Genomic DNA, 13,699 nt, shown 5'->3' with positions numbered 1-13,699 from the left:
AAGGCCTTCCTGTATCACAAAGGCCAGGGTTTTGCTGGATTCAGTTGGTTTCTCTCGAAATCTTTAATGGGAGACAAAGAAGAACCCATCTTGAGATCAGAACATGGCCCTGTGACACCTGTAAAGTGAGTTGATTTGGGCTCAGTTCATGGCTGCATGAACTATGAAACATGTCTTACCCTTCCATCTCAAGACAGGATTTTCTTGATGTCAGTGTTTGCAGAGTTGGGGGAAGGCAACAGTGAAGACTTCTGGAGAGATCTGAGTCCACAGGTGATGGAGGAAGAGGTGGCAGGAACAGGTGTGAGAGGAAGGAGCTCATCTAGGATGGAAGCAAATGAGGTGTAGAGACCCAAGGTTGGACAGCGGGCTGTCCAGGCCCTTCCTGTCCCTGTGTGTCTCCTTCTGGGTCTAGCAGGGGAGAAGGAAATCACCAGATTGCGCTGTGTGCTGAGACTCTTGGAGTCAGAACACATTGGATTCCATGATCAAATCTGCCCTTCAGCAACTATATTGGAAAAGGAAACAGGGACTTTTTTTCTTTAAAATACAAATTACTCTAAAGGACTAATGAGATGAATGTGAACTCTAACACTTGCCATTCCCCTATGGTGTTTGTACAGACTCAGCCACATTTTCTACACATACAGTTTAGTCCTGAATGGCTACAATACTGTAAGTTCAGCATTTTCTGTGCTCACCTGTGACAAGCAGCTCAAACTGTGCTAGGCTGAGCTGCCTGGATCTTACAAAGGCACAGCTGTACTGTCCTGCATCTCCAGGGAGGATGGGATGGATCCTTAGGGCCACCTGGCCTTGGGTGATGTTCTCCCTCAGGAGACAGAGCTCCTGTCTCCTCGGTACTCAAGACTCTGCTGCTCCTTGTGGTCCTGAGAATTCCTGTACTCATGCACCAGTACTGATTGGTGGTCCTGGAACCATCTGATCTCCATATTCTGCGCATCCATATGTGGGTTGATGTGACAGGGAAGCATGGCAGCCTTTCCCACTCGGGCAATGACTGGAGACCTTGGTCCCTTCACTTTAAACTGCCCTGGAGGTGATTAAAAAGAGCACCTAGTCATTTCTGAGAGTGTGGCAGGCATGGTGGTGGCTTTTTGAACAGACAGAAGTAACACCAGGTCAGCTAACATGATGAACTTGGGAAGGTGATGATCAGAGCTGAAGGAGTAGGTGCAGGTTCACATTTAGTATAAGAGATCACAGGGGGAGAGGTCATGGGACATTTGGAGAAATGTACAATAGTCAAAGGGCCTTATGATAAATTAATTTTTTTCCAGTTTGGTTAGTGTTGGAAGTCAAATTCCTATGAAGCAGTGTATTTAATTCTTATCACCCTGTGTGTTGAACAGCATTACTGTTTTACAGATGAATAATTTCAGTCAGTGAATGCTTTAATACCACATAACACCTAATAATGGGTAATAAAATTAATATTTCAAGCAGTGTCAAACATTTTATTGCTTTAACAGTGTATGTTTCTCTACGTCATATACTCATGTAAGCCAAATAAATGTGAAAACATTAAAACTAATTGTTTTTCTAAGCAAATGATAGAAAGACATTTTCTATTCTCATTTTAGAAAGTTAAATGTCTGTGTTGACATCAGAATGCTCAGACCTGTGGGCTGTTACCAAGCCAACTCCACAACTGTGGATTATACACCTTGGCTCAAGCACCACCAACTCGGGCCTGGTTCTTATACATCTGCCCTCCACAAGACAGCAGAACTCTGAGTCAAATTAGAGTCCTGGTCTTGAACAAGGCAACAGTCTGGATTAGGAGGTTCAACATGGATGGAAAAGTCACATCATAGAAGCCAAGAACATTCCTGAGAAGGAATATTCTGGAACATCCAGCATGGCTGAGTAAAGGAGGAGCCATGCTGGAGACTCAGAGAACATCAACAAGAGAACATAGAGGAGAGAGGACAAGAGGGCAGAGCAGTGAGTTCCAGCAGTTTGGCTCTCCAGGATACGGGGTGTGAAGTCTGGAGTGGGAGGCAGCGGGGAAGAACCTGAGTCTCTGTCCTGAGTCACCTTTAGTGGTAAGGGGTGGTGAGGATCCACCTCGCTAATTCCCCTGGACACGGGTGTACAGTGCAGGCACAGACAGGAAGACACTGTAGAAATTGACTGGAAATCTGAGTTTCAATTCCAGGGCAGCCAGGAGATTTTGCAATGACAAGGTTGCAGAGTGGAGGAGGAAGTCCTAGTCACTGGAAACTGTTGGCAGCTGGTGAGTGGATTGCAGTGAGTCTTCCTGAAAGGCAGGAACTGAAGATCAGAGTACTGGGACCTGCAATGAGGCACCAGATTCAGCCTGACTTACTCAGCATTGGAGGCTCACTCTGGCCCCATTTACCACTGCTAAAGGGAGACTCACAGCAGGGTGTGTGATGTGTTATTTCTTACCCAGTGCTGATAGATGGCACTGAAGTGGATTAGACTCTTAGGTGGATTAACTGCAGAGCAATAATCCTGACTCAGTGGAAAATTTAGTGCCTGTGAACTTCTCTACCAAATCCACCATTACACGCAGGGAGAGGGACAGAGAGAGCTCCTTGCCTGAGAACTCTGGCTGGGTCAGACTCTGCAAAAACACTTGCAACCTGGCAGAAAGATGCCCTGAGTTTGAGTGAACCCCATCTTTGCAGAGGAGGGATCACAGGAGTAATGGGCTGTGAGCACTGAGGCTAGAGTCATACAAAGAAGGTGCTCATCTACAGATGACTGGATGAAGGAAATGTGCTATTTAAAGAAGGACAAGTTTGAGGCATTTGCAGGAAAATGGATGAATCTGAAAAACATAATATCCAGTGAGATAAATCAGACACACAAGCTTGAATACCATATGGTGTCTCTCATTAGAGTAAGGCAAAGTAAAAACAAAGAAAATGATAAAGGATGGACAGAAAGAGATGAGGGGATAGATGTCATCTGTCAGGAAAGTGGACCAAGGAAATGAGGAGATGGATAAGGAGGAAAGGAGGGGAAATGAGAGGAATGCATTTGTGCCATGTACAGGATCCTAATAGCTCTACTCAAGGTAAATATTCTATGCCACGATATGAGCTGAGGTAAATGGGATCAACAAGTCCAATAAGGGTGACGGGAACCAGAAGTGGAGCAGGAGGAGAGGCGAGAGGAGGGGAAGAGGATTAGAAACAAGAGCTGAAAGTGTTGTATAAACAAATGCTAATCAAATTAAATTAAATTTAAAAATGAAAATAAATACAAAAGGATGTGTATAAGATAGTGTAAAATTACAACAGGCAATTTATGTATGGCACTGTGATAATTAAAAACTAAAAACATTTGAATTTTCCTCTGCTTTCTAAAAGAAGTTCTCTCTCTCTCTCTCTTACTTTCTTTAAAAAAACGTCTTTTCCTTCTCTTGGATATAAACTCTATAAACTTTTAACCCTATGAGCTTCTTCTTAGTTTTATCACCCAGGCAAACCTTTGTTAAAGGCCTGAAGATCGTCACATGAGAACGTGAGTTCCTGTGAAGAGAGAGCTGCTACCCTCCTCACTGTGCAGGGGAGCCCTGGGACTGTGCACCAAGCCCCGTCTATCAGTAAGATGTAAAAGTAGCAAAGTTCTATTCTCGTTGAGAAAAGACAGTTCACTGATACAAATGGCCACTTCATTTTCAGGACGAAGGAAGAAAGATATGCAGCAGATGGTGTTTCCTTTGCTCACCGAGGACAGGTATCTTTTCTGTAAGAATACATCTGCAGGGCTCAGTAGGCTGGGGGATTGCTTTCTGTCACAGCAATGGCATTACTGGTTTTATGTGATTTAATCAGTTTTGTTAGCTGATTACTCAGGCTGTGCATCACACTCGACTTTAACACTTAACAATGCTGTTTAGTTCTTTCTACCCTGTGGAAGGCACTTTGGTAGTGAGCAGGAGGTCCTGTCATTTAATGATTCCCAAGAAGAAAATTTAAGAACTCATCTACCTTTGTTCAGCAGAGCAGGAGCACAGCTGGCCTGGGCCGTGTGCAGCTGGGGCGGGCAGGGCAGGCACTGGGACTGCGTTGCTACCCTGCCCTGCACTCCTCAGCAGCTGGGTCAGGACTGACCTGCAGCCCTGGACACACAGCTGGTGCTGAGGAATTTCAGAGCTGGGGAATGTTAGGAAAAGTCTAACAGTTACCCAGAAGCCAACACAAACATCCCTAGATGACGGTGCCAGTTATGGTTAAATTACCATTGAAATTATACTCAAGTGTTTTATAGACATCAAATGCTTAATCACATGACCTGATCAGAATGAAAATGGAACACACACATGCACGCACACACACATACACGCACCAAAACATAAGACTCAAGTTCCATGGATAAATTTCCAAGTAAGAATTTCACTCTTAATTTGAAAGTCCATTTCCAATATTGAAAATATATTAACATGAGCTATTATTATCAGATTAGCACACTGTGGTCAGGGCTGAGTGAACAAATACTCCCCAAGGTAAGAATTAGTTCTCAGAGCTTTGTGTGATTTTGAATATTTGTATCACCTGTATCAGGTGAATCATGCTAATAATTAAAGTACAAAGCTGAAATTCTCCTAAATTATAAATGCTCTGAAATCTGAAATTTTTTGAGGACCCTCGTGCCATTTGTTCAAAATATTTGAGATTTCCAAGTATTTTGAATTTCAGAATTTCTGATTAGTTGGTGTATCATCCACAACATGCAATGAACCTTATGAAATAAAACTGGCATCTTAGCATCAGAACATGAAGAGGCAGAGGAAAAGTGATAGATTATAAACAATGAATTCTGATGCAACATAATTTGCTCATTCTCATACAAGCAAAAGAGATTCTTTATCCAATCATTACATTGCTAATAAAACAATGAATCATTCAGATGTAACACAACTCACTCAAATTACCAGCAAAAGAGATTCTCTATCCAATCATCATATTGCTAACTCCTTTGAATATTGCTCACTAGAATCCATATGATGGAGATGTGAGAGAGAAAGACCTCTGATCCTACACTCAAAGCCTTTCCCTGACTCAGCTCCTCGGCAGCCTCTCCCCTGGCGCTGAGGGAGGAGAGATCACCTCTGCTGAGAGCAGGGGGCAAGACCTGCCCAAGCCCTTTCCTCCTCCAGGGCCCTGAGTGCTGACAGAGGAGGGCAGACCCAGCCCTCATCAGCTCTGCATGAGCAGTTCTCAGGGCCTTGCTCCATCTCACCCTGCAGACTGGATCTGAAGCTAATGAGTGAGGATGGATGTGGAGAAAACACTGCAAAGAAAATGCCTCCTTCCCAGAACACTAGAGATGGCCCTGGATGGCAGAGGGAAAGCAGCCTCAGGAGCTGCTGATGTTGTGTGGAGGATTTCCAGGGATCACACACACAGAGTTTAAGGCCTAGGTCTTTCCAGCATTCTATATCTTGAGCCAGTATTTAATACTGAAATCCCCTAGATCATTCTCTTTAGCCACTGCATTTGCATTCCCTTTGAAGCTATCAGCTCTGAAATCTCTGACAAAACTCACAGGAACAATTATGTGACATCGGAGAGTCCCTGTAGGAATATCTGATGGAGGAACAGAAATGAGCTCTTCCATGCAGCAACTACAAATTCCTTGCTCTTGAGTGTGAACAGTGAAGGACGTGTGGGAGGGAGAGTGAGCAGCACTAACACGGGGCTGTGATCCCAGGAGGTCCACACCGGGCTAACTTAGCAGTGAGAGGGGCCTTCCCTGTGAGCTGTGAGACAGTTTAAATCCTCCTGTGCACACTTCACATTATGGAATGAAAATGCTATTGTATTCATGATTCAGAATAAATATTCAGCTTTATGCACTGTCATCTGAAATTTAAGACATAGTGCTTCACACACTGCTGCAGGGAAGGCTTCACATTGGATCACCTTTGTAGTTATGTGACAGTTTATATCTAGATGTCCCCATAATGCCTCCCTCCATCATAGGCAGGGCCTTATGGAAGGAGCAGGGATCACAGGGCCATTGCAGCTGACTCACTGTGAGGAGGCAGAGGTGGTCTGAGAGACAGTCACTATAAGGGTAACCCAGGAAGGTGATGGCTCCCGGGTTCCTTTTTGGACTCTCTGCTTCCTGTTCCCCATGCCTTGAGCACCTCCCTTCCCACTCTCTTCTGCCAGGCTGTGCTGCATGGGACCACTGGACTGTGGCTCGAAATGTGAGCAAATAAAACTTCAGTCGGGTATTTTGTACCAGTAATGAGAAAGCGACTTACACAGTGAACTTTTTTGACTTACAGGGAAATGTAAGACAGCAAAACCCAACAGTGAACCAAGATAAAGGTACAGAGAATGCAAATTTCTACACAGGAATGCAGAAAAGGAAAATTCCAGGTTGGCACATAGGATAACAAGGTAGGAATGGAGAACTCTATGAACAAAATACAAATTTTGAGTATGTGAGACATATACCACAGACACACAATACAGCACTGAGACATTCAGGAGAAATGAACCTTTCTGCCACCATGGAATGAGAAAATCAAGACAAAATGAAAAGTTCCCCAGACAGAGGGCTTGAGTGAGCTCCCCTGTGTCACCGCAGATGGCTATCCCATGGTTAGAGTAGGCTTAGTGTGAGTGCAACCTAACCCTGCCCTGAGCAACGTGCAGAGAGGAAGGGAGAAGAGAGCAGGTAGCGAAATCAAGACGTCACCACTCAGCTGGGAAGTTCATTCTGAACCAGAAAAAACCTGTTAGGAATAGGAGAATACCAGAAACAAAACCCGGAAGAGATAGCACGGAATTTCATAAAGTTTCATTAGGCAGCATAAATTCTAATTCTAAAATAAATCTTTAAGTACTCTTTGTTTTTCTAGAATATTGATGAAGAGAAAAGTCAGTCTGGCAGTGTAAGGCCTTCCACATAGCTAGGGTTCTGCAGGCCATGTGGACACAGGGAGGCGGGAAGATGAACTGGATTCTGCATCCCTAGGAGTAATAAAGTGAGTAAAATCCCTGGAGCAGTGGGTCTGCTGGGACCAACCTGCGGGCGTGGAGATGAATCTGGACTGTAGGCACAGTGTGCAACCAGAAATGTTCTCTAGGGTACTCATTCATAAAAGGAGACCAAATATCTCAGGTCGGGGAAAATTCACTAGAGATCATTTACAATTTGAATACCTTGCAAAAGTAAGTCAGCATACTTAGCTTTTTAATAGGAGTTGTAAGAAAAAAAAATGATCATTTCCATGGATTTTTCTTACATTCTCAGTATATATTTTATGTTTTTATTTCATGTTATCATTTTTTCCTGAATGTTTTCTAAGGAAAAACTTCTACAATGAAATTACGAGGGAAATCTGTTTCCACAAATTTAAAGGTACTTTTGTTTTTCTGTGTTTCTTTTTAAAGTTAGAATGCTTTCCATTGGACAGTACTGGATCCATGCGTTATTCCCGTTTTTAATGACTCATAATATGCACTATTTTTATTTACTCACGGAAAATATTGACTTTCTATTTTTGTTGAGTTTAAAGCTCTAACCATAACTGAGCTTTAAAAAAAAAGATGTAAGTTAATAAGCTTTTTGTCTTGTTTTCCAAATTCCTTTTTCAAGTGCAATAACTTCCTGGTGGGTTAGCAAATGATGCTTTCTAGGAAGACAACCTCGTTAATTTTATAACGCTGATTGTCTTGTATGTTTTCTCAGAACATGTTCATGCATTTCATCTCTCAGCAGCGCCTATTTCCTTAGAATAACTGCAGACCGTGTTCCGCTGTCCTGATGTTTCACTTTCACTTCAGTGCTCTTATTTGAACTGAGCACCTGATTTATTTCACTCAGACCCTGTCTGCAATGCAGGTGACCTAAACCAGAGCAGTTTTCACGTCAGAAATGCTATTTAACCTTAGCAATTTATACTCCTTTTAAACCTCTAGCAGCTGTTAAAAGAATTGAAAATGGATCCCAGTGGGTTCAGAAATGACAATGACAGATTTGTGTGCCCTTTGACTCCTTCCTTACACAGCCTGGTGTGAAATAAAACAGAAATTGAAGTAGGAAATAAAATCTTCAGAATCAAAATGTAAAACACATTGAAGACTCTGTCAAATGTACCCCAGCGGTGTGGGCAGAGTTTGGCCCTGGACTCTGGTCCCACTCCTGGTCCCCAGGAGGCAGCACGGGGCCTCAGGGAGATTCACACAGCATCCAGGGTCAACTTTAGACAAGGTTTTCAGAAAAGACTTCAAAGAAAAAAATGGAAAACTATGGGTTAGGGCTTCCCAACTGGTCATGGAAATTTGAAAAAGAAGAGAATTAAGATGTTATGTACCTGTGGAAATGTTCCAGAATGATTTTGTTTTTAATGTACCATAACCATGTAAAAATAAACAAATAAATTTAAAAAGACAAAAAAAGTGAGGTGCAAAACTGAGATGAATGCCTCAAAAAAAGATTATTCGAGCATCTTAATTTGTACTGCATTAATAATAAGTGTGCAGAGGACCTGCAGCTGAAAAGCAAGGAGAGAGCTAAAGTAAGAGCACAGAGAGGGCGGCCCAGGACCGGCCCAGACCTCAGGGGCAGTGCAGGCTGAGCCCTCCGTTCAGGGAAGGGCGGAAGGGTCCAGCCCGCCCCTCTCCTCCTCACTCACCTGCGCCTGGCCAGGGTAGCAGCAGGCAGAGCAGGAGGGGCCTGAAGCGCAGGGCCCAGGGCTGCATCCTAGGGGGCTCAGGGGCAGGTGAGACCCTGTCCTGCCTCTGTCACAGCTGTGGTCCTGGGCGGTGCCCTGTGGTCACTCTCCTGCTGGAAAAGGAGAAATTGAGCACTGGGCAAAATGCTTAGTTGTGGGGGTTGGGGTAGGGGTCAGTGTCCTCTCACTCCGCATTTTAGAAACTGAAATAAATAATAACCAACATGAGTAAAAAACTGACAGATCTGCCAGCAATTCTGTTAAGGAACGCAGCTAGGGAACCACTTTCTTCTCTCAAGGCCTTAAAGACACAGAGGAGGTGCTGATCCCGCACACTCAAGGCTCTGTGCACAAAGCGCTATGCATGGTCAAAGAGCTTCCCGAGGAGGAGTCACCACGCAGGAACGCTGGGGCAGGAGAGCAGCGGCAGAGTTACTCACATTCCACAGGGGCAGCTGCAGCAGGACCCCAGGGAGCTGCTCCAGGACAGGGACAGCAGCTGAGCTCAGGGGCAGCCTGTGCTGGAGGAGGGGGTTCAGCTCCTGTCCCCCTGTGAGTGGCTCCTGGGAACCACGTCCTGGGTGGTGTCCAGTGCTAGGGACATAGGCAGATCTGAGGTGGCCTGACAAGGAGAGAGCCTGGGTGTGGACTCAGCTCTTCAAGACCCCAAACTGATATCCTCTTGCCCAAGCTTCAAAATAAAGAAAAGACAGCATTTTTTTTTTTTTTTCTTTAAAAGAAGCTGTAATATTAGCAGCACTCCTATGTCCTATTATTGGCTTTGGGCCCTGTTTTTGGTATATTTAGGTGATGTACATGGTTGAAATTTCACAGAATAAGAATGAAGCTGTTGTAAGTGGTGAAAGTAATATTTTCTTAGGGGCATTAGGGGGGAGGAAAACAAACCCTAATACAGTTACTCTTTTTAGATTTTCTGCCACAATGATTTTAATTTTTATGGCACTGCCTAAAAACAGATTTGAAATTTTAGCAGATCATTATTTCACAGTGTGTAGGATATTTTGTTTATGATAATAACACCTCCATGTAGTAAATTTGAGTCATGGTAGAGGCTGATACAAGCTTGAGGAGTGGATGGGTGGGTGGTTCTCTCTCCAGAGACTGAGGGAAAACTTCAGAAAATAAACCTCTGCTGACTTCTGGATTAGCCCAGATTTAATAACATTCATAGGATTTTGCTATGGCCATGGGGCATAGATGAGGATATTTTAAGAGACAGCATGCAATACAATGGTATAATGCCTAAGCAGACAGAGGGCTCAAGAAATACAAGATTCCCTAATAACAAAGAAAGAAACAATGTCAAATAAACCATTCCATTAGAAAATCAGGCCATGCAGTCGTTTAGGTTAGAGTATTTGTGGTAAAATTACATCAAGAGTTCCTGCACCACACCATTGTCATCGGGGATGGCCCGATATCCACCTCAGCAAGTCAGCTACTGAATGGGATGGGTGTGAGCCATGATCATAGCTCTGTGGTATAACCAAATTGAAACACAAAACACAAAATTGGAAATAATACCTGATGAGGAGTTTCTACTTTTCCGTATCATTGGAATCAAGAACACACAGTGTCTGCAGCTGAGGCTGAGCTCCAGTGCTGTCCCCACATGGGTGACTCCCAAGGGCCCTTCCTGGGGGCCTTTGGCTCCTGGGGACTGAGGCTGCTGACAGTGGAGTGTTGAGTTCTGTGGACCTCAGAATGACATCAGAGAAACTCAGGGGTGTGTGGGCCTCAGGACTCACCATCTTTGGTGGAAATAATGACTCAGGTTTGAATCTCCCCACCACAAAAATCCGAAGTATTTATTCCAGCAATAAGAGAACAAAGGTCAGCAGAACTTGGAGAGGCTGCACAGACTCCTGCTGTCTGATTAGAAGTTTCCAAAGCATTGCTTTTATCAAAGGTGACTATTTTCCTTATGTGGAATATGATATTGTCTTCCTTACTGCCTTTAAGTGTGATTTTACATCTATTATGTAGAGTTATTTGTCTCCTGTCTCTGACCCGCAGAGTCAGTGGAAATGGCAGCCCAGGATCAATCTTCACTTCCTGAAGGGAATCAGGGTGACATCAACAAGTCACCCATGGCCTGTAACTCCAATATGGGAGAAGGCCATTGGGATGACTGCAGTTTAGGCTGAAGTGGGCCCCAGGTCTGATGGCCAGGGCCCTAGTCTGTGGACAGTCCATGGTTACAGGTCCAGAAGTTCATGGGTCCATGACTTAACCATGTGATGGGGTGGAATCCGGGTTAAATACAAAGGCATTAACATATCTCATATGTGAAAATATATATTTACACATGACATACAGGGAAACGTGAAGGGGAGGATTGTTATGGTTACAGTAAGGTTAGGGTTAAGTATTAGGACTTCAGTTAGGATTAGGGTAAATACTGGGTCTTGATACAGATTCATTTAGCGGTACAGTTATTATCTTTATGTTAAGTATGTTTTTAGAGTCTTAATTAATTTTAAAAATATGTGCAAGTGACAAGGGAAGTAAAGTTTCCTCTGAGAGCTTTTTGGAGCTCAGCACTGTGTATCTGGGAGATAGAATGCCTCACTGCTCCTGGACTCCGTGATGGAAGAGGACGGGGTTCTGACAACATAGCACTGTGTCCTGGTCCAGCAGAGGTGGGGATTGTGGTTTATGTCCTGTGTATCTACACGGTGAGACCTGTGAGTTTATAATCATGTCATGGATGACATTGTGACAATATCTTGAAATAAAGGTGGAAACGGGCCATTTGCCTGGAAATAGCACATTTGCTGGAACTGTGGGCAGCTGGGCTGATCTTTGAGTCTCAGGTTGATCTATAACGTCCTGGTTCAGGGATGAAGATGAGCAAGATGACACCATGCTTTACCATTTCTGGTACTTAATTGCCATGCCACCTACTCCAAAAACTCTGCTAGGCTCTCAATCCTAAGAGTGTCCCTAAGCACACAGTGAGTTCAGGGGACACAGGACCTTCTTGGGCACTACGGTGCTATGCCAATAGCCTAGGACAGGGCGTGTCAGGCACAGTTGTAGCTGGAACTCCTTAGGGAAGGACACCTAGCTCTCCATGTACTGAAACTCTCTCATGAGTCATGCTGAGCTTGGGGACATCCATTTTTATCATCAAAGCATGTTGCAAAGGCGAGCACTAAGGGCCACAGGTTCAGAAACGCTATTGCTTGGAGGCCTAAAGGTCTGTGCAGCAGTTTCCTCTTTCATGATATAAACCATAAAGGATGATAACTTCTTCCCGTCAGAATCCCATGCAGAACTCTTAATTACAATGTGTCCTCTGGGCTGACCCGCGCGCCCTCTAGCGGATGAGCCGCGCACTTCGGCGGTGCCCGTGGTCCCGCAGCAGGGACCTCAGCCTGTCCTGGCTTTTCAGGCTTGTGGTCCTCCGTTCAGTTTCCCCACAGGATCTGAGGGATCTGCCCCAACAGGAATCACATCCTGATGTTCCTTCCCCAGCCTGAAGACCCTGGACTGAACCCCGAAGCCAGGAGCCCCATGAACCCCACCCTGAGGATGCGGTGCACTATGTCCAGCAGCAGAGAAGCAGCACTGTAGCAGCTGTGCATGGCCTCCCAGGCCCTGGGCACTCTCAGCAGGACAGACTCCCTGCAGGGACAAGGCGACAGGGCCTGGGAGCCTGGGGACCCCGTCTTGCAGCCCAAGCTGGAGATCCCAGAGCCTTGGCTGCTCTCCCTCCCTGACTGCCTGCCCTGGCCTCGGCTTCCCACTCCTCCTTTTTCCCTCCCACTCTGCCTGGGGAGTCTGGCAGGGCTCTTACCCTGTATCTAATAGGATTAAACTGGTTGAAGGCTTCAGAAAATCTCCCCCAGTCCTGTGTTTATTCATCCAAATTTTAAGTTTATTGAGCGCACAGCCTCTGGCCTGCTCATCACAGACGCTCCACTCTCTGCAAGGAACTCAGCTCAGCACCGAGGCAGTCACTGGCAAACTCGAGAAAGGAGGTGAGACAAGGGAGATAAGATAAGGGAAGGACAGTCTGTGGGCACTCAGGAATTTGCAAGGGGCCTTTCAAAGGACTCTGCCCACCAAGACACAAGATGGCCAGGAAAATTTAACCACATATCTTCCTGCCTACTGTCCCTGCCTTCTCTCCATCTTTATAAAAGGAACACGCTTCTCTTTGGGGAAGAAATCCTATGTTCTTTACCTGAACCCAGGCACAATAAATTCCATGCCATGTGGTGTTTACAAAAGCCTTGCATTCTCTACTGCTTACTTACATCACACAGAAGACATAGACACCGCTTCTTTTTCTAAATCATCCATGCTGGGTTATATATTGATGCATGACCCCCTGAATATGTTTTCTAACATATTGTTAGGGGTGAGCAGGCCTTTGATAGAGTAGGGGAGCTATGTAAAATCAAGGAACATTGTAGTGACACTGAAGGCCTTGTTGTAACTGCAGACTTTTAATCTGATCTCCCAATCGCTGAACCATGTCTCCAGCTGGTCTGTTTGTGATTGATGCTTGGCCAAGCCTCCTCTTCTGTTTTTGTTGAATCATCTACAATGTTAGCTGTCTAGAGAGAGTGAGCAAGAGCAACAAAGGAGACAGCGATCGAGATCAGCAGTGCTAGACAGATTGCCCAGCAGTGATCAGGCCAGTCCTGCTGCTAGTTCCATGTACAAGAGGATCTGATGAGGACCATAGAAGACGCAGCATCCAAGTGTGAGACCAAGGCTCAATTAGATTAACTGACATCCATGCTTCTGTCACATGTCCCCCAGATCACTAAACTTTCATCAACTGTTACAGCAGTCTTAGTTCATCAGAGGCAGAGGAACTGAGGAGAAGTAGGGGGAACCACACTTTTGTTAGCTACTGGGCTTAGTGGAGTTCGGCACTGCCAAGTCTAAGCACCAAGCAGGATGTGAGAGAGATGTATATAGGGCTCCTAGGAGAAAAGGAAGGCAGAATAAAGGCAGTTACTCCAAGGC

This window comes from Cavia porcellus, unplaced genomic scaffold (assembly GCF_034190915.1).
Source record: "Cavia porcellus strain 051 isolate PalLab524CR breed Dunkin Hartley unplaced genomic scaffold, mCavPor4.1 scaffold_2, whole genome shotgun sequence".
NCBI classification, from domain to species: Eukaryota; Metazoa; Chordata; class Mammalia; order Rodentia; family Caviidae; genus Cavia; species Cavia porcellus.
Note: the sequence above shows the minus strand (reverse complement) of the source record.